We start from the raw sequence: 22,923 nt of genomic DNA on the forward strand, positions 1-22,923 counted from the left end.
GGCCAATTTGAACATATATTTCAAGTGCAAAATAAAGTACATAATTGTGTATGCAGTTCAAGTGAGATCACATTGTTACTGGCAGTGTGGGCTTTCTGACAATATTAGTAAAACATTTAAATGCATTATTTTTAGATATCAAGAAGCGACAGATTTTTGTACTTAATCTGTGGTAGCTTACCAAGAGGTCCAATTTTGGAGTCAGGAAGGAATTTTTTCCCCCTCTGAGGCAAATTGGAGAGGCTTCAAATCGGGGTTTTTTTTTTTTTTAACCTTCCTCTGGATCAACTAGCAGTTAGGCAGGTTAAAATAGTTAAACGTTTGAACTTGATGGACGTGTGTCTTTTTTCAACATTGTTTATTCTGGAAAATTGTCTTTATACCAAAGATCATATAGGATTTAAAGGGAGATATAGTATACAAGTAACTTTTTATGTTGATATGTGAAGTTTAGTATCAAATTTAGTAGAAGTATAATCTGCATATTTCTTGAAAACTAGACAAATGTATGTAAATGGCACTCTTTTTACTACTTGCAATTAGCATCTATGTTTGTAAATCAGCTCCAGTGTTACAAAAACAGATCTAATATGGTTTTACAAGGGTTCGAATATTAATGCACACATACAATTATGCTGTTGGGTTTATCTCCCATGGCAAAACAACACTTTTCAATGTCTTCTTGCAAATTCGTGTAAGAAAAATTGACTCTTCTCCATTATTACAGAGACATTTTGGAAGCTGCACTTGAATATTACAGCACAGTCTGTTACCCACTAAACTGGCTAGATAACCACACTGCATTTTAAAGAAAGTTATTTTGCAAGCTCAACGGTTAAGATGAAATAGAGCATTCAGGCTGACAGAGAATGCATATTTAAAGGTATAAGCTAAAAATTAGTACATTAAAAATGAATGGCAAACATCTGATTTTTCCAGGACAGCTAATGTCCTTATCTTTCCAGGCATGGATAAATTAGTAGTGCAGCATGGCAGGCATATGTGCCCATAGTGATGACAGAACCATTAAACATCTTCATGCAATATACACTTGTGCAGTTAATAAGGAAAGATGATGTTTGTGGGCACTGAAAGTTTTTTTCTCCTCCATTATTACAGAGGATTAATGTTTTAGGAGACAAAATTACCATAGCTCCATTGCAACAAGAGCAGCTGCTATGCTTTTATGGTGCTCCCCTTTAAAAGTTAATTGCGTTCTGTTTCCCCTAATAATAAAACAAACATGCTGCATTTCTGAACAGCAGTTACATTAGATACATATTGATATGCAACATTTATATTTTATATTTTCCAAACTGCACATGCTACACTCAGACTTAAATGAGCTCTTTTTCAGCTAAGCATTGTTCATAGGAAATTAGCCCTGCTCACATTGGAACTGCCATTGGGGAGTTATTATTTAGCTATATAATTTGCATTTATTGTACTGCAATATTGCTTATGTCCCCTTTCTCACAGCATACTGCATGCTATTGGTGATCTTATGTTTTGAACAATCAACTGGTGCAAAAGCTGGCACAGGATTAGAAGTGGATTCTATTCATATTATTCCTTAGCTAGGAGTTTCTAGGAATTTACCTATTTACGATTTAGGTTATATATAAGGTTTTGACCTTGAACTGAACAGAGGTTTAAGCATCTAGCATCTTTATATACGTTTATATTTTATAGTTAGTGTTAAAGTTAAGATTGAATGCCCTGTAGATATTACAGCACAATCTTTTACCCACTTAGTTGGCTAGATAGCCAGACAGCATTTTATAGAAATCACTTTTGTGAGCTTCAACAGTCGAGATGCAATAACAGTCTCTGAGGCACAAACTGGCATACAGGTCATTTTGACCTCTGCTGCTCGTGGACAGTGAACACCAGTTTCCCTATTACAGTATTTCATGTAAGACAGAAGGCACCTCCAAGTCAAGTAAAGGCAAACACAAAATATATACAACTTGAAAATGAAAAAAATGGATAGGAAAAGCCAGAATTGAATATAGATTTACTATGATAAATATAAACTAGAAGTTTGAGAACAAATTTTATGTTTGGGGACCCTAGTGATAATACTGTAAAAATGGCAGCAGGTTAAATTTCCCCCATTGAAAGTTAATGGGTGAAATGTGTGATTGGCTGTTTGTAGCTCCAGACACTTTTGGGCATCCAGCAAATATCATCTTTTCATTCAGGTTAACCACATGACCTTCGGCCTCGTGTTTTTATATGGTCATGAAACTCCTCGGTAACAACCTTCCCCCTGAGAAACTACAATGGCTCCAAAAAGAGCAAGATTCTGTTCATCCAATCCCGCTTCGAGGTCTGATGTGGGTAAAACCCTCATTTCGGTTAGAACGCCACCTGACAGCTAATCATACTAGGTTGACAGCACTCGAAGTATGGGCCAAACTTAATAAAAAAAGATCTCTAATAAAGTTCCCAGCACAGGGTGCTAACCTAGAAGTGTTGGAATTATCTATTCCCCATCTCAAGCTGGCTAAATGGCGAAATGCACATTTGAAGACCATAGGCCAATTATATGAGAACTCATTTTTGAAATCTTTTGACCAGTTAATGCGGGAATATAATTTACCTAAACAAGATTTTTATAAATATTTACAAATTAAACACCTCTTGGGAAGCACATGGAACAAGCTACTGCCACACAACTCCATCTTTGAGAAGCTGGCCTCAAGGAACCCACGTAGCACGAAAGGGATAGCGACAATACATAGACTTCTAATAGATGAAGGTTTAGCAGAGAAACCTACCCATATACAAAAATGGGAACAAGGGTTAAATATAGATTTGAGCCCTCAACAATGGACAACTATGTCCAATGTGGCCTTTAAACTCTCGAAATGCACTAATCATATTGAAAATGCTAGGAAACTTTTTTACAGGTGGTATAAAACACCAAGAAATCTACACAAATTCTACCCTGGCATTTCAGAATTGTGCTGGAGAGAATGTGGGGCTATTGGAGACCTAAACCATGTATGGTGGCACTGTCTGAAAATTAAAACTTTCTGGAGACTCACAGAAATCATTCTGAACCAAGCTACTCAAATACAGATACGTTTAGCTCTATTCAATCACAATTTGGAACGTTTCTCGAAAACAAAACATCTTATATTTATTATTTTGACAGCAACTAGGCTATTGATCCAAAGATACTGGAAGTCCCCCCTAGTACCTCAAAAACAAGAGCTAATTTCGTTGATTGACTCAAATCTTGTATATGAATGTCACTTGGAACCAAGAAGACCCAACAGAAATGGTGACTACTCTAAATGCCTGTGGGAAAAATGGAAAAAAACTTACCACTTACCTGTAACATAGTCCAGAACACTGTGTGGGTCCAGCACAATTAACCATGATGGTACCTATGACACATACTAATAACAAGAGAGAAGGAAGAAATTATCTTTGCTATTCTTTTTTCCTTTTTTTTTTTTTTTCAGGTATTCTAATTATAACCCCCCGTCCTCCCCTTACCCTTATTTTTCTCCCTAATGGACAGCGATGGTATTTTGTCCATCTCTGCTAATTCAATCTTTTCGGAGGTAGAATTCATTAATATAACACTAGTATTAGCCCTCTAATAATATTATAGGTGTGTGTTCTACACAATAACACTGGCTATGGTTTTTCTACAATAATATTGGCACTTGTTCCCCACAATATCACCAGCACTTGCCCCTTATAAGGATAAAAGCACTTGCTCTTTACAATAAAACAGACACTGGCCCCCCAATAATAACACTGGCACAGGCTCCCTTTAAAAATGTTGATACTTGTCCCCAAAAATCAATACTCACTTGCCCCTTATAATATCACTGGCACTTATCCTAGAATAGCATGACACTTGTTCCCACAATATCATTGAGGTTCACTCACTAAAATAACACAAGCATCTGCCCCAGATAATAACACCGGCATTTGTCCCTTATAATAACACTGACACTTTAACAACACGGGTATCTGCCTCCTTTAATAACATTGACACTTGCTCCCTATAACAACATGGACACCGGTCCCCTACAATAATAAAGGTCATTTGTCCCCAACAACACCACAAGCTTTTGTTTCCTATAATACTATTGGAATTGGCTCCATACTAATAATATAGCTATAGGAGAAAAGAAAGAAAGTATCCCCGTCTTTTTGATCAGAAAAAACACACAAAAAGTTATATATTATCACAAAGTAATTTGATTTCAGTTAAACCATTTAATCTCGTGATTCTATTGGTTCCCCCCTTAATAATTCATCCCACAAAGTGCTAGTGCTTAACCTTAATTAAATAGCATTAAATAGAGTAAAACTAAGACAAAATTGATTTTTCTTTTAAATATTGTGTATGCTTTGTAATTTCTAACTCATGAACAATTCATTTAACATTAATTGATTGTTGAATTACTAAAAATCAACTAAAACACCAATAAGGGTGATAAAGTGCCACCAGATTGTGATCAATTCACTTATGGATCAATTAAAGTGCAATTGTTAATATCTCTGATTCCAAGAAAAGGTAAGAAAAGGAAATTAGTAGATGGGTGGAGAAGTCCCGTATTTTCTAGCTGATTGTTTTACTAACTGCGGGACCCCACAAAGAAAGAGAAGTCAGTGCTTCTGGAACTGTGGTCTCAATTTTATTTTAACTAACTGGATTGAGAAGCTATCTTTTCTAAAAAACACACAAATTCCAGAGCACTTATAGCGAAAACAGTAGAACAAGAATGCAGATAAGGAATCTCCTTAATCTGGGCTAAGAGATGCGCCCAGATCACTATAAAAAGTTTTTTTAAGAGAACCCCCCAAGGTTTTATCTAAAATTGTATAAACCGGTTTATAGGGGTCTGGGCTCACTGGGGTTGCCTTATCAGGGGCCTGCACACACCCGCTCCGGGCCCACAACTCCTCCCTTCCAACATCAGTGTAGCAACCATCACTATAAGTGCTACGCCATAAGTGTACCTACTGTATGTTAGAAAAGGTAGGGCAGAGAGTTTGAATTTCAATTTATCTCTAATGGGTATCACAATGTCCACTGTGTAGCTCTCTGGATTAAATAAAGAATTGTTTGTTATGAATAAGTGTACATAGCTCTCCTTTCCAGTAAGAAATTCAATCTCACTAATAAATAATTTATTAACAGCATTCTTGAAAGGGAATTCTGCAACCTGACTGTCCCTACAGTAAAGAATCCTTTCCTGTTGTAATGGTGAAATAACCAGTGAGAATAAATACTATCCCATTCTCTGTAAAACCATGGGGTAACATGTTTATTATACATGTTGAGCATTACCCTAGAGATCAACTCACAGCTTATTAAGCAATTCCTTTTTTAGTTTCATAGTGGTTTTGATTTAATATATACTGTATATCCATCATATTGTTAGAGCATTCATTTCATTAACTAACCAGGTTGTGCCCGTCTGATCTTTTTTTTTTACAGTTTCTCTTTGATCTATTTTTTACCAGATGGGCCTCAAATTGTATTTTTATTCAAGATGTAGTCTAAACAATGATTTATACATAGGTATAATGTGTCATCTCTTTGCTCAGCCTCCACAATGCCAAAGTTACCAAATGTTAAGCTCTGGTCCTGTATTCTCTGCACAGCTTGTCTTGATTATATTTAAAGTCAGCTCTCCATCAGCCAATTCCCATTAAATGCAGTTTCACCGGTCACAGAACAAAGTAAGGCAGTGTACATTTAGAAAATTGTTATTATTTGAGTATTATTTCCCTGAATGTTGCATACGAAAAACACTGCTAATAAAGCATTTGAATAAAAAAAAATACACTTGTATTATTTCTACACTGTATTTTATGTCAAATACTGCTTTTAAAGCCCACCCTGCGGCTCATCGACACCACTGAATTCACACACAAAGGGCACACAAGGAAGGAAGCAGTGAATAATTCTGTGGAAGGTAGGTTTGATTTAAAGATTTGGGCATAATAGTATAAAATGGGGTGGAGATTTGGATGGGGTATAATTAAAGGAGAAGGAAATATATAATCACTGGGGTGCCAAAATATTAGCCTCCCCCTAGTGATTATAATTACTTACCTGATACCTCAGAATGGTGCTCCGGTTCAGAGCCGGGCCAAGCCGGCCAGGTGCCCTAGGCAACCTGGCCAGTCTCAGCACCAACTTGGTGCACGCGTGCGTCCAATGTGCATGTGCAAATAAACGCTCATGCACCTGCAATAATAAACGCCAGTGCACATGCGAGAGTAGACGCTCATGCGCCTGCGCAGATAGATTCGCATTTGCGATATGATGCACAAGTACAATGCAGAGAGATGACCAGACTAGGGGTAGCAGGCAGAGAAAGCATATGCCCGGCACCCCCCAGCTTTGCACCCTAGACACGTGCCTACTCTGCCTACCCCTAGTTCCGGCCCTGCTCCTGTTAGCAGATAACTGCACTGGCACAGGGTGTTTCTGTAGAAGCTCATTCAACGCAATTTCTTCCTATTGTGTTGTCTTTTCTCTGGGCTCAGGCAGGCACAAGCACAGCAGCGTGAAAGAGACAACTTTTTGCATCCGAGTTTAGCTTTTCACTCTATTGCACATGTTCCTAGCACATAAATGAATAGAAGACTGAGAAAGCTGAAGAAAATGGCAACTATCTGCATTTTCCCACTGACCTGGGATATCAGGTGATTATAATCACGGGGGGGGGGCTAACATGTTGTATGTGTGTATTGTGACATTCAGGTAGCTGAGACTGGCACAGGCCATGGCACAGATTTAGCACAGAAAAGCAGTCTGACACCACCTTCAAGAGTTCAAATGCAGCTTGGCAAGCTTTTACCAAAAAAATCAATGCTTCGCACTATTGCTTCACATAAGCATTAGCAGTCCCATCTTAACACCCTAACTGGAGTTCACATGGACACAAATTTCCAGCACTCACAGGCATGGATGTACACAAGTCTCAGAATCCTCTTTTAGACTCTTGACACTCTCTGAGAAGGGGTTTCCCTCTTCCTCTCTCTAGTCCTCAAGGAGGTCTCAAGGGGGAAGCACGGAGGTGTAGTTCCATACCTCTTTTTAACTACAACTGAATTACCTAGCTACCTCTACTTAGGCAGCTGCAAAACACTAAATGGAGCATGGAATGGAAGGCCCAACCTGCTCTCCTCCATTCACTCCAGGGACCCATTACCCAGCTTTTCCTAAACAGGTACACAACTACAGCCATGCTTGCTGCAACAACACACACATCTTCCGTAGAGTTTAATATTCAACACTGGTTGAATATACACAATATTCCGCCCTTTTTACACATATATCTTACTATATATATATATATATATATATATATATATATATATATATATATATATATATATACACATATATATATATATATTATATTGTATATATATATTATATATACACAATAAGATAACTGTCCCAAATAAGGCATGCACTCACAGGTCTTATCCAAGGTGAAAAAATGGTGTTTATTAAACAGCAGTTTTTTGCTGAATAAACACCATGTTTTCACTTTTGATAAGACCTGTGAGTGCATGCCTTATTTGGGACAGTTATCTTATTGTTTGCATTTTGCACCCAGGCACACTTAACCTATATACGTGCTGTGCCGGCTTCAAGCAAGTTTAATATATATATATATATATATATATATATATATATATATATATATATATATATATATATATATAACAATAGAATGCTGATGCACACCAGGGTTTTTCTTTCAAAATTTACTTCTTTATTTGATCGACGTTTCGGTCCACGTCTGGGACCTTTATCAAGACACATTTCAATACAAGTGAACATATTATATAGAGACTCACCCATCTGTGACCCATCACCAGACCACACCCATTTTCAATTACATGTATCAACCCATGTGTACACTCGTTATTCAATTAACGTATTATATTCCTTTTGTGGGCGTGACCTGTGGATTGAACATACATTGTTTTAATATATAGCTTTAAACAAATTGCTATGATTTATATAGTGATACATAATGAACAGCATAGTGGACAAAAGGTTATTCCAATTTATATAGTGGTACTTAGTCATCATCATGTTACAATCCTTTTCGTGTATAAAAAATCCAATTTAAAAATATATAAATATATAAATATATAAACATTTAAATGTATAAATATTTAAAACAATGTTAAATGTCGAGGATATTCTAAAAAGCGGCACAATCAACTTCTACGATGTTAACGATGATCTTAGATAATTTATGTTTCTAAAAAAGGTGCAAAGGAACAATACTCATTCAGACCGCGGGGAGCTAAGGTATCAAGTGTTCTAATCCAAAAGACCTCCTTCTGTAACAGTAAACGGTCCCAGTCACCTCCTCTGTTAGGCTCTGGGACCAAATCTATACCCATAAATTTTAGGGTTGGGAGTCTGTGCCCTTCTTTTAAAAAATGCTGTGGAAGGGGCTGGTCTGCTTCCCCGGTTTCAAATGCTTTTTTAATGGACGATCTATGGTTTCCCATTCTTATGCGTAATGTGTTTTGGGTTTTGCCCACGTATGTTAAACCGCACGGGCATATTATAATATAAATTACATGGGTTGATGTACAAGTTATTGATTGTGCCGCTTTTTAGAATATCCTCGACATTTAACATTGTTTTAAATATTAATACATTTAAATGTTTATATATTTATATATTTATATATTTATATATTTATATATTTTTAAATTGGATTTTTTATACACGAAAAGGATTGTAACATGATGATGACTAAGTACCACTATATAAATTGGAATAGCTTTTTGTCCACTATGCTGTTCATTATGTATCACTATATAAATCATAGCAATTTGTTTAAAGCTATATATTAAAACAATGTATGTTCAATCCACAGGTCACGCCCACAAAAGGAATATAATACGTTAATTGAATAACGAGTGTACACATGGGTTGATACATGTAATTGAAAATGGGTGTGGTCTGGTGATGGGTCACAGATGGGTGAGTCTCTATATAAGTTCACTTGTATTGAAATGTGTCTTGATAAAGGTCCCAGACGTGGACCGAAACGTCGATCAAATAAAGAAGTAAATTTTGAAAGAAAAACCCTGGTGTGCATCAGCATTCTATTGTTATATAAGCCGTCCTGTTTTGCACCCAGGTGAAAGCTTTTTTGAAGTGTGTGCTCAAGCCTTTAGACATACATATATATATATATATATATATATATATATACATACAGTATATATATACATACAGTATATATATATACACACACACATACACAAGCAAGATACAAGCATGTATTGGTATTAAATGCTTTGGCCTGGTAACATTTGAGAGCTGGTGTTAATGGCTCTATGTGAATATAATGTAACTTGCCAGTTACATGATTGGATAATAAATATACAAGGGATGAGGTGTAAAAATGTGCAGGTCACTTATACTCATAATGGAACTGTGTTAGATAAACCCATAATGGAGAAGGACCTAGGGGTCCTTGTAGATAATAAACTTGGCTCTAGGAGGCAATGTCAGTCAGCAGTTGCAAGGGCAAATAAAGGTTTTACGCTGTATTAAAAGCAGTATAGAATCACAGGAAAGAGGAAAGAGTCACAGAGGAAAGAGCCATTCTTCAACTTCACAAAGACCTGGTAAGGCCCTATCTAGAATAAGCCATACATTTTTGGTCTTCAGTGCTCATTAGCAGATCAAAGAAGGGCAACTAAAATGGTTAAGGGCAAAGAATATCTCAATTATTAGTGGCTTACTGGGGAATATGCTATTGGACCATCATACCTTAAATCTATTAGAAAAACATGAATTAAACCCAATTTGTTGATTTTGCTTCCAATGGGGATGAATTATATCTTTGTTTGGATCAAGAACAAGGTACTGAGAAAAAAGGAAATCATGTTTAAAATTTTTGAATATTTAAATAAAATTGAGTCTATGGGATGGCCTTTCTGTAATTCTGAGCTTTCTGGATAGCTGGTTTCCAGATAACGGATCCCATACCTGTACTACAGAGTGAGACACAAAAGAAAATCGTTGAATGTAAGCCCATATGCACACAATGTGTAGTCTGCATATGCACATTAATAAATAATTTGAAAAATGTTTTAAATGTTTGATCACACTTCGTTTTTTTTTTTCATATAGCCCTCTGCTAGTTTATATCTGCCATTCAACTCACTGCCATGCTACTGGCATTGGTGACCCTAATAATAATAATAACTGAAGACCATGTTAAAAGTATATGTAAAGGTGAACATGTCCTTTAAGATAAACCAATTATGAAAGCTACTCACTGGGGGAATAAAGATTTTTGCTGACCTGTCCCAGACTATTGTGCAGAGGCAGAGATATTTAGCCCAATTCATACCTGCCTTTAGGAAGCAATCTATCCAGTACTGCAGGGGAAAGTAACGTAGTTAATTGTATCCAGAATTGGAACACATTATTACCATAATCGCTGAAGGCTACAACGTGCTGTTTAAAGCAGTGAAAAGTGTGGAATACAGCGCAGATAACTCATCTCATAGAAAATGCAACTCATGTCGAGGAAGAATGGTATCACAATCCAGACACAGATGGAATGGTGAAATATTGCACATACGTTTGACAGATTTCAGCACAGTGATATGCTTAACATACTGGCAAATTACTGTCTAGAAAGATAAGCCCACAAATGTTAGAGATCATAAACTTTAGAGAATATTTAAGAGCCGTAATAGTCACTCTTCACATTCCTCAGCTCTGCAGCAAGGGCAGACTTGAAGTATACAGCCTATTTATTTCATATCCTTTTTTTAGACATTTGGCTTAGATGGCTTCCTATTACCTACTAGTATAAGTCATACTTTGTTTTTAAGTTTACCTCAGTCATTCCATAGATGCACAAAGCATATTATTGATGGATTTATATTAGATAATGCTAATTTGAGGGCAGAGACTGGATATCTAATATAACCTTTGTATGGTACTTCCCTAAGAATTTGGAAATGATTATGTGGTTAATTGGGATTCATGATAAAGATGTCAACAGCATGAAAGTTTATCTTCTCTTAGGCGACAGCAGGAGGTTTTTAATAGCACATCGTAAACTATACAGAGGGGGAGAATTGGGTGTGTGCTGAGGGAGGTTGGAGGTTGTCAATAGTAAATTCTTTACTCAGAGTAGGGTTCTTAGTGGGGTTCTGTATTGGGTCCACTTTTATTCAGTTTGTTCATTAAGGATTTCAGGAAGGGTATTGTAATAACTGTATGTGTTTGCTGATAACACAGATCTATGCATACAAGGTCTTTGCAGGCATAAATGGAAAGGTTGGCAATATATGGTGACATAGTATAAAAATTATCTTTCATCTTAATGGACAATCGATCCGGAAACCTTGATGTATCGTGTGGTGATGTTGCGCAATCCCTTGGAAATAACGTCACAGCAGTCGTTCTCAGCTAGGGTCCAGTATTTTGCCTCCCTCTACAATGGCCAGTGGTTTATTATACACCAAGACAAAAGGTGGTTTTACAAAATATCCAATCAATGAGCATGTTATGCTATGAATCAATTGGTGGAACCAGCACACAGACACATGTCCATAGAAGGGGGGGAGGTAGACTTCCCTAAGCAAACAAAAGACACCAGGACAAAAGGCACTTCCCCCGGTAATATACATACACACAGACACTGATCTTAGCATGGCTTGTACTGATCTTGTAAAAGTACACCTTTGTTCAGTGGTCCGTATTCCTCAATCCCAACCGGCGCCACACCCGGCATGACTACAGTCATGCCTGATGAACACAAATCGGATGGGAATCGGAATGATCGGGCGACTGTGCAAAGGTCGGTCGTAAAGACGCTTATCCCGCATCGGTGGCGGCCATATGGCGAAATATGAAAAATTTCCAAGTCAATGGAAAGGTTGGCAGGTGAGATTCAGTATCGATAAATCTAAGGTTATGCATCTGGTAATTAAATAAATTCATTGCAATTTATATGCTTCTTGGGAATAAGATGGGCACATTCATCATGGACAAGCAATTTGGGGTACTTGGTATTTATAAATATGCAATGCCAGTCAGCAGCAGGTAATTATTAAAAAGGGTATAGATTCATTCAGAGAAATTGTCAGGATGGCAAAAGTCTCTTAAAGGACCAGTAACATCAAAAAATTAAGTTGTTTTAAAGTAATAAAAATATAATGCAGTGTTGCCCTGCACTAGTAAAACTGCTGTGTTTGCTTCAGAAACTCTACTATTGTTTATATAAATAAGTTGCTGTGTAGCCATGGGGGCAGCTATTCAAAGGAGAAAAGGCTCAAGTTACGCAGCAGATAGCAGATAAGATCTGTAGAACATAATGTTGTTATCTGTTATCCACTATTTAACCTGTGCCATATAGCCATTTTTCAATTTCTGCCATTGCTACTCGACAGCTTGTTTATATGAACTATACTAGTGTTTCTGAAGCAAACAAATCACTTTTACCAGTGCAGGGCAACACTACATGATATTTTCATTACTTTAAAACACTTTCAGTTTTTGGTGTTACTGATCCTTTAAGGCTTTTATTCCAGTCAATAGCAGTATACAAAAACAATGGCAATTTCTTTTAGCAAACAAACAAATGAGCTTTCTTCAGTAGTATTCCAGCGGTATTCCAGACCTCTGCACAGGCAACTGTGTGTATGTACAGGTACCTTAACTTTTTTTGTCTCTTGTCAGACAGACCAGCCACGGTTTTAAAGCCTTGTGATAATGCCCAGCTGGTCATTTTGTAGCATTGCACTATGCTGCAGGCATCTACAGAGCTTGGAAGAAAGGGGGTTCCATCTTAAGATGTAAAAAGTTAGAACTGTCAAGTGGTTGTACTTTGAAGTGGATGTACTGGCAAATACATTAGAAAGCTTCAGGAAAGGGTAGGATGGCTTTTTAGCATGGAAGTCCCTGAGGTATCAGATGGAGGCTTTTTGCCATACTCTGCTCAACAAATATGCAGGTTTCATTAAGTCAAAAGTAGAACTTGATATATGTGTTATTTTCAACCTAATTTATTATGTAACCAAGTTGATTTGTCCAGTGCTGATAAATAAGCTCGTTTTTAAAGGAGAAATAAACTCTAAAAATGAATATGGCTAAAAATGCCATATTTTATAGAATGACCTTATTGCACCATACTAAAGTTTCAGTTTCTCAATAGCAGCAATGATCCAGGATTTCAAATCTGTCACAGGGGGTCACCATCTTGGAAAAATGTCTGCAACACTCATATGCTCAATGGGCTCGGAGCAGCTGATGAGAAACTAAACATAGGGGTTGTCTCAAATTATCAAGCAGAAAATTCGGTTTGTCTGTAATATAAGCGGATGCTACAGGGTAGATTATTAAATTCTGATGCTACTGTAGTTGCACTGGTTTCTGTGCTGTCAATGTAACAATTATCTATATTAATTACTAATCATACTAATAATATTGTGACATTTCTATTCTATGTGTACTATAATATTTTGACTTGGTCCCTAAACTCAGAGTAAGTGACAGCAGCTCAGAGCATGTGCAGTGAATCAGCAGAAAAGAAGATGGGGGCTACTGGGGCATCTTTGGAGGCACAGATCTTCCATACTAAAAGGAAGTGGTTACTTTGGGTTGGTACAGAAGCCCAAAACATAATGTAGAACATTTCTAGCCTACCTCTGTAGTTAAGCTTTAGTTCTTCTAAGAAATACATTTGCTAGCGTCAAATGCAACTTTATAAATGCTTAATAATAATACAAACATGACTAACATTATCCACATCTTCAAAACGTTGATAGTGGCTGAAAGGAGAATTGTGATCCCTATGGCAGATTTTCATAATACAGTCAATCCAGTTTTTAATCTTTACAGAAGTTCATGTGTCCCTAAGCATGAGTCACTATTTAAACTGTCTATATGTATGTCAACAGACAGGACTGCAATAATAAATTACTGGAAGTACTAGATGTAACTTGACAACTTTGATATTCTTAAACATACATCTCCAAGAGGCAGAGTTACCATGATGCCGACAATTTTCATTCCAAATGTACAGCCTTTACTCCTTCACAAATAACAGCATTTAACATCAGGAAAGACATCCCCGTCCTCATCTGACCCCCCTCTGTCATATTTCATAGTTCCCAGGACCCCATTCAAAGAACAACTAAAGAGCAAATTCATAGCCATAACACTGTAGATTACAACAGGAATTGTACCCTCTACTATAATTTGTGTTAGCACTAATATATCTTCCAAAGTGCACACATATCTGATTGGGAATAATTCCTCTCTGTTCTGTACCTTTACTGTCATTTTTGAGAATTATCAACAATGCTTATTTGATCTGGCAAGTAAATAAGCAATTCTGCACAATTTTTGTCAGAAAATAAAACTTACTGCCTCTTACAATCAGAATAATCACTAGGGGATTCTCAGAGAATGAATTATCATAATGTACCTGTGTGGAGTGAAGAATAGGGTAATCTGTATAACAGATATAAAAAAATGAGTAGCAATTCCCTACAATTACACTACAAATTCCCTCTTACACTACAAAAACATTGCTTGAAAAACGCAGCACATTTATCAGACTAATATTAGTTGTTTATGTCGGGTTTAGAGTGTTGTGTTACCTTTAATCAGCTGTGTTCACTGCAGTAAACACCACACCGTACCAAGGGAAAGTGTGGGGATTCTTACAACTGCATCTATCTCCGTACCTGGCTAAAAAAATGCAAGTAGTGCAGCAGGGTAGTCGGGCAGTATCTTTTGGGTACTCATTTTTACAAGCTCGCTGCAGGAGTACGAGCAGCTGAAGCCCAACAACTCATCTGTGCTATTCTACATTTATTTAGCTAAATTGAAATATAAGTGCAGTTGTGAGACTCCTAGGTGTTGCAATTCGGGAATGGGAAAGAGGCTCATGACATTGACCTAACTCCACCATGACCATAATCTGTATGTAGTTGGTCTATAATGAAAATATGGAACTTAACTCAAAACATGCATGCATGACGCAGAATTGCAATAAATGTGAAATACATGACAGAACAGATTGGCAGCCATTGTAACATCATTATGTGGAAACTGATATTGTATGGTTTATGGTATAGGAATGCAGTGATGCACCTAATCCTGAATTCTTCCAAATCCTAAATTCAGTCATTTCCTCTAATGTTTTGGACAACTCAATGTGACTTTTTTGTTTAATTCACAATCAATGCAATTTTTATATTTGAGCCAACGTGAATATTGAAATTCTGATTTGGTTCTGCATTGGGATTCAGCCAATCCTACTGTGGAGGTTTTATTATTGGCCGAATTTTATGAAAACCATGAATCGTTCCACTTTCCTGAAATGTTTTTTAATTAAATACAGTACATAACCATCCATAAGCCATGGTTATTTGCCCTATGGTATCCTAATACATGTGGATAAATTCATAATTGAAGAGTGTCCTTGCTAGAGTGTACCCATTTTAGATGTTTCTAATGTATATCCCCAAGGAGAATAATTACGTTTTTTCCCATTCAGGGCCATCACACTTGAAACATATGTCCCAGACACTCAAGTTCATTTTAGATAGATCTTAAAATGAAGTATCATTATTGTTTGCTTAGACAGCAAATTATATAGAAGTGCTTACTACTGCACCAACCCGCTGGCCATACTAGTAGCCTGAAATATACTATATATAAACCATTTCTAGGCAGTAAAACAATGAAACGCACAGCTTTTTAAGAAAATATACACATGGGACTGGAAATTTGTGTTTTTGTTCACTTGCCACATAAACCAGTAAACACTATGGTTCATGGCAATGTTTGTAGGGATGAAATGCGACGTAGGAAGGATTTTTTTCTATCTTACGAAGAGTAGCAACAGTATAGCATATTTTGAATATATTTTAAAAAGTGCCCTGATACTGCACTTATTCAGTATATACACGCGTGCTGATATTTTCTTTCACCTTCACTATGCTTATTTTCATCAGAATGTATTTACATTGGTAGCAAATTGTCACTTTCAGCTCTTTCAATAAGTGAAATGTTCTCATACTGGAATATATCAAGTCTGTAGACTCATCCATCTTATTTTTTTCATAAAAGCAGCCTGTCAGGGGACTTTAGGCTCAACAGAAGATTTCTCTGCAGTCACGGTTGCATTATAGAATTTTTATTACTATTTAATCATCACAGCTTGTTAGTATTCACAAGGTATAACCAATCTAGCACTGCTATACAGGGATGACCAGGTTTCCAATGAATGAAAGAATTCTTTAATTCACCATAACAGCCTGTTTCACATGTAGTACAAGGAACTATTAGGGTTTAGACAGGCAGATTCGCTCAACTGGTTATCTCCATTTGACATCACATATTTTACCACAGGTTTATTTTGTGAAAGAGACAATTTTAAAGACCAGATATACACATGCTGCTATGCAAGATTATTCAGCAGTCAATGTTCCCTCTAAGGTGCACTTAGCAATTATCTAGTATTTGCATTTTTAAATTGTGCCACATAGAGGTGATGGAAAGGAATTTAAACTATTCTGTAGTCAGTCCAGATAGGGTGGAGATTGTAAAGGATCTAAGCAAAGCACTCAGCAATGTTTTACTCAAACTGCAACAACAGGGGCAATGCAGGATGAGCAGGGAGGCACACACTATGGCACCAGTTTTCTCTTTATTAATTAAAGAGGTGTATATGACTATTATATACATTGAGCAATCATTAATACAACCATAGACATGAATATTTTATCCTTATGTCCAACGAACAATTGTGAGTTGCAATCTCCCAACCATTCAGATTAAATAAAGCAGTAAAATGAACAAATCAGACGATGTTCTGGCAATACATGTAGAGATATTATCATTAGCAGACAGAAATCTTTTAACCTGTCCAGGCAAGGCCAGCTTTAAATTGCTAGAAATTATTGCTATAGTAATTTCAGAAGTTTCTAAAGCTGTGCTGCCAATCCTAAAGCACATTCCTTACAACCCATAATTGCAAAGTAGTGGAAATGAATGTCTCCTACTTTTTCTTGGCGTGGCTAGGCTATGCCACACGTAATCTAAACGCTACTAACCCTAGAAGAATGACATCGAATTGTGTATATGCCATTGCATTTTCATGTGAGATCAGGGACACTTTCTCACAGGTCACAAAAACAGGGGGCCCACTAATAGAGCTTTTATCTGCTATAGTGCTTACATTTAGCATCCTCCCAAAATATGATACGCATTCCATTCAGCTTAAAGAACTTTTTAAAGAACTGTTTTTAATTCCTAACCCCCACCCAAGTGAATAAATCTTCTGCTGACTATGAATTCATAAGGAAATTATCCTTATCCAAAGCAATTCTATTTATTGCAGTTTTCTATGTAGAGGTGGATTGTGAAGTAAGTGAAGTGAGTGAGTTCAGGACATCCGTAGAAACGTAATTCCGGTCTCTTTCTAATACTGCAAATTTTAAATAGAAACTTTCTCAGTGACAATTATAGGAGACTTAAACAGTATCACATTAAAGTATTTGGCTTTTGGCATATAATAAATCTCATATCAAAAATGTATATACCCTATTACTGTTTATGTACCCTATTAGGATAAAGCTCCCCAGCTAGTCCATCAGTTTGTATATAGTTTGTATATGGCTCTTCTAGGGATTTGTATGACTCACATCCTGCCTCAGGGCTCCATAGGCTTCTTTGTGTGACATCATATTTTATTTTTTTTGTTACTTAATTTTTTATTATTTTTCACACAAAAAACAAAGCATGACATATTCAAGAATTGTTCATTTACGTCAATCTTAGCAGTGCTCTATGCAGTATCCAGAAACAGAAATGAAGAAGCATATCAAATGAATCATGCAGTAAAATCAAAGACATCATATTTTTGATACAGTTTTACCCTCAAATATGTAGTGCATCGACACAGACAAGGTTGTAAAAGGTAAAAATGATTGATTGAAAATTGTACTTCTGCCATATGCCCCTTGAGTGTACTTCATCTATAGGATTGTACAAATAAATACAATCAAAATTGTCACCTTTAAAATACCCCAGGGGTGGGGATTAGCCTTGGGCACCCTCAGCTGTAGGCCCAGCACTGCATCTACATGATCTCATTTGACCAACATTGTAAGTAATATAAATATAACTGCTGGGAACAAGTATCTAGCTCCCCATAAACGCCTCACTGAAAAATCAGCACCAGACTTTTTAAATCTTTGCCCCACATGAAACAAAGGAGGCAAAAAGTCATTACTATGGTGCAATTTCTTACGTTTAATTAAGTAAATAAGTTTTGCAATGGTCAAATAATTTTTGGAATAGTGAACCAAATCCAAAAATGATAGATTTGTTCAATCTCTAATTGAATTTTCAGGTGTAGCATAAAAATGGATACAACACAATTTCTGCTGATACAACTGATGCTTACACTTCAACATTACATGCTACACACTTGTCATTCAAACTTTTAAAGATTTGGCAACCATTAACTGAAGAGGCCCTATTTCTTAGTTATTTCACAGTGGTGACTCCTTTAGGAAGATAAACCTTTAAAGTCTACTCATACATGGAATATGGTTACAGAATTTGCTGGACTGCATAAGAGCTTTGGTTACAACCCCTTCTCTCCTTTTATTCACTTCCCAATTGCCTTCTTTTTCTCTTTTTTTCCTTTTGCAAGATGGCTGTAGCTGTCTCTTTCTTCCCATCTGTATAATTTATGTTGATGATTTCCATATTAAATAAATTATGTATATAATACAACTACCAGTTAACTTGCAAGACTGCCGAGTTAACTATTGCATTTGAGCAATGGTTTCATATGCTTTGTGATCAGTGGTATATCTAAATGGTACCATGGCAGAATCTTTTTTATGGATACCTTTTCCTGGGTAGAAGATGCGCTTTGCACATGCATACTGTTTATAAAACTAAATTGTCAAGACCACCGCTAGGCTGTTAATCCCCAGGGAGCCTTAGCAGCCACTGAGTCTCTTCTCTCTGTCGATATTTGATGGAATTAGACAGTTTCAACTTTCATGGTATTCTGCATATAAATTCCAATTGTAAAGTAGTTATTTCAGATTTATCGTTTCCAGCAAATCATGCAGTTACCAAGACAATAGGGTTATTGGAGAATTATCATTTTCCACTCCTATTATTGTTGAGTTTTACAGGGTCAAAAGATTCAGTGGATATTCTGCTAAACACAGTGCTATATATCCTAGCAACACAGCCTGGTAACATAAAATGTATTCAGCATTTTATTCTAGCACCTTAGTAACAGGGGCAGCCCTATGTACATTACACACTCAAAGAAAGATGTGCTTCCAGCATCAAAACTGCTGCAATAAAGTGTCCTACAAAGTGACACATTACACTGGTCTGTTAACCTGTTAAATGTGACCTTGTCATTTACCTTGCATGTTCAGATACAGGATTGATCTTACAGCTCATTAAAGTTTCATGTTGCTGCAGAGTGGCTGCTAGCCAGAGCTTGTTTTTCATACTAAATGATTTTGCATTAAAATCAAAGTTAGCCATGTAAACATATTGAGTTTTCTTTGAACTGCCCCGAGCCACTTTCCCTCTGAAATCTTGATCATTCCTCAGACTGCAAAGGGTGAATTCCCTTTGCATGAAGCCTCTCCAGTTAGAAGCCCCCATCACTGTATAAGGGTCCCTCTGTCCCCCTGCCATCATAGCTTGTTTTATTTTTGCATTAATTGGCTTCCTTTTCCAAAACCAAGTATACATGGATATAGAGATAGAGACAGAGATATATAGTGAAGATTGTTCTCAATGTGCTCAGTTAACACATTTTGTTAGTTAAGTAAGAGAGACAGAGCTGATTATATTAGCTACAACTTGCCACTGCACAATACATGCATGTCCTCATTACTATGTGTTTTGTTGCTGAAAATTACAATGATGGAAAATAGTGATGGGCGAATCTGTAGCATTTCACTTCGCCATAAAATTTGCAAAACGGCAAAAACATTTGCTAGATGGCAAAAAAAAATCAATGTTTTCACCAGTGAAATTTCGCCGCAGTTTCACGAAAACATTCGCAGGCGGTGAAATGCGGAAATTCATTGCGAATCAATGCCTGGCGAATACATTCGCCCATCACTAAAAATGATGTGTAGAGAAAAATTACAAGGTGGTTACTTATGCCAGAGGACTTTCTGTCCCTTGCAAAAGTATGTCCAGTAGCTTAAACATACTTCTCTGCCACTAAATTCTCCGAATAATGGAGGCATGCATGAACAATGCAGCCATGACTGGCTTTTGAATTCCTGTTAGTGGGAAAAACAGTTCAGAGATTTACAAATCCTCTACAACTGCAGCCAGAACTGTACAAGTAGCTTTGCCCCAACCATCGTCATTACCCCTGTGCAATGGGCTCTTTTTAGCCTGGGGACTTAGTAAACTTGGCAAGTTGAGCAGATGAAGCTAAACTTAAGCTATACTGATTGTCAGTCTCCTTCTGTTGCAAGGTAAGATTTGCCAGAGGCCAGAAGAGTATTCCTATGAATACATTGCTTCAACAGTGCCAGCATCACAGTTTGTAAGCATATAAAGGGGAAGCAAAACTTCTAGGGAAAAATTTACTAAAGTGTGAAGTGACTAACACAGGCGAAAATTCACCAGCGTGACATCATTTTGGTACTTCGCTGATTTACTAACGGGAGCAGGCGTAACTTCACTAGCAAAAGAGTCTGACGCTGGCACTTATTCACACTCAATCGCCAGGCGAAGTTGCACTCTGGTGAACGTAACTGCGCAGATTCACTAAGATGCGGATTTTACTGAACGCTACCTCTTGCACCAGACTTGCCTTCGCCACCTCAGACCAGGCAAAGTGCAATAGAGTAGATAGGACTTCCTCAAACTTTAGTCCCAAAAAACGCTGGCATCTTTTCCTTTTTTCAGGGCAATAGGCTGCAAAAGAGCGTACACTGGGTAACTGGCTTCCCCCCTATATTTCCTAACATATGGCACATAAACTATTCACTGGGCTCATATGTAGGGCATTATAACAACGCTATTTTATTTTATTAAGCTTTCCTGGGCTTGTGTAATGTAATGTATTTGCTGCAACATATACGTCCAGTCAACTTTAACTTCCCGCCTTATGCAAATTAGCCAACTTCGCTCTGCTTGCTGAATTAACGCTAGTGCAACTTCGCCAGCGTTTCGCGCCCTGGACGCAACTTCGCATATTAGTGAATTAGCATTGTCTGAGCAAATTTTTGCCTGCCGAAGTCTTGCGCTGCCTGCGAAGCCGTCACTGGCGAATTTTCGGTGCTTAGTAAATTTTCCCCCTAGACTTTTCATTTCACACATATTTATCTCATCGGTAGGGGAGACCCTCTCTCCAGGCCCTTCTGCTGCCTTAACTTTGCTGCTCACCACAAACAAGTGGTGCGCTTATCAGATAGACTTATGGGGGGGGGGGTGGACATTTTTAAGTTATGACACTTACCCTATAATTAAATACACTGAAGCAAGCTTATTGCTGCTCTGTAATGTGATCTAAATGCATGCTGATCTCAAGATTATATGGCTGACTTTTGCACAATTACTAAAACATTTGCCTCTCTTTCCAGTTTATTATATAACAAAAGCTTGTTCTACAAGAACAGTCAGCATGTTATGTTATGTTGGCACTTGTCCTGAAGATCATTACAATAATTCAACAGACCATAGCAGGCCCATCCTTATTCAGAGCCCTGCTTTTTATTCTACTTATCAACCAATATTTAACATAATAAAATATGCAATGCTTGTGCTATTAGAATTAGACCATGTACATCATGTAACCATATATTTGCCATAGTCCATATTTTGCCTATGATTAACAGTGGAAAACATATTTTCTTAAACAAATTGCATTAAATTCAAATAACAATTTCAGAGAAAAAACAAAAAACAAAATGCTGCATTTCCATTAATGTTATTATGAGGTAGATCTGAACAGACAATTTGGCAATTCTGGCCTGTGCATTTATGAACCTTTTAAGTCACATGACGTGATTGCATGATGGATAATTTCAACTAGTGTCAAATGATCACATCATGGGATAGGTCAACCACTTGGCAGCCCTACAGCCAGCTAGTGGAACATCCGTGCAAAATAACCTCATAAAAGAAGCATACAAAGTGTATATGTAACATATCTTTACAAGACGCAGACAGACCTAACACAGAGGAAACTCCCCTGAGGCACAGTTGAATCAACATTATCTTAGCGAAGGATAGATCATATCACAGAGTAATACTCACAGGTATTTGTCAGTCTCACAGAATCTGAAGTGTCAGAATCACAAAGTGAAAACAAAAAAAAAAAATTACCAAGAGGCACACCAGAGCCTCCTGCAGATATAAAGAATTATATATGCATAACCTTTATACAGCTAGGATTAAATAAAATGCTCATAGAATGAGACATATATGAAGCATTAAAAAATTAAGACATATAAAAGATGTCCGAATGTTAGACCCTTCTGAAACTAATGTTAGACCCTTCCTGTGAAGGGTGAATATTTGAATAAAAAAAAATTCGAATTTCGAGCTATTTTTTGTGTACTTCGACTAGGGAATAGTACAAATTCGATTTGAATTTGAAAAAAATTCAAAAATTTAAATATCGAAATTTATCATGTACTGTCTCTTTAAAAATTCGACTTCGATCATTCACCTGCCAAATTGCTGTTTTAGCCTATGGGGACCTCCTAGAACCTATTTGGAGTTAATTGGTAGACTTTGAAAAATCAAAATAGCTTACACATACATTACACGATTCAAATTCGGCCGAATACGGACCTATTCGATCGATAACTGACCCATTCGACCAAAAAATACCTTTG

This window comes from Xenopus laevis, chromosome 4L, assembly GCF_017654675.1.
Source record: "Xenopus laevis strain J_2021 chromosome 4L, Xenopus_laevis_v10.1, whole genome shotgun sequence".
Taxonomy (NCBI): Eukaryota; Metazoa; Chordata; class Amphibia; order Anura; family Pipidae; genus Xenopus; species Xenopus laevis.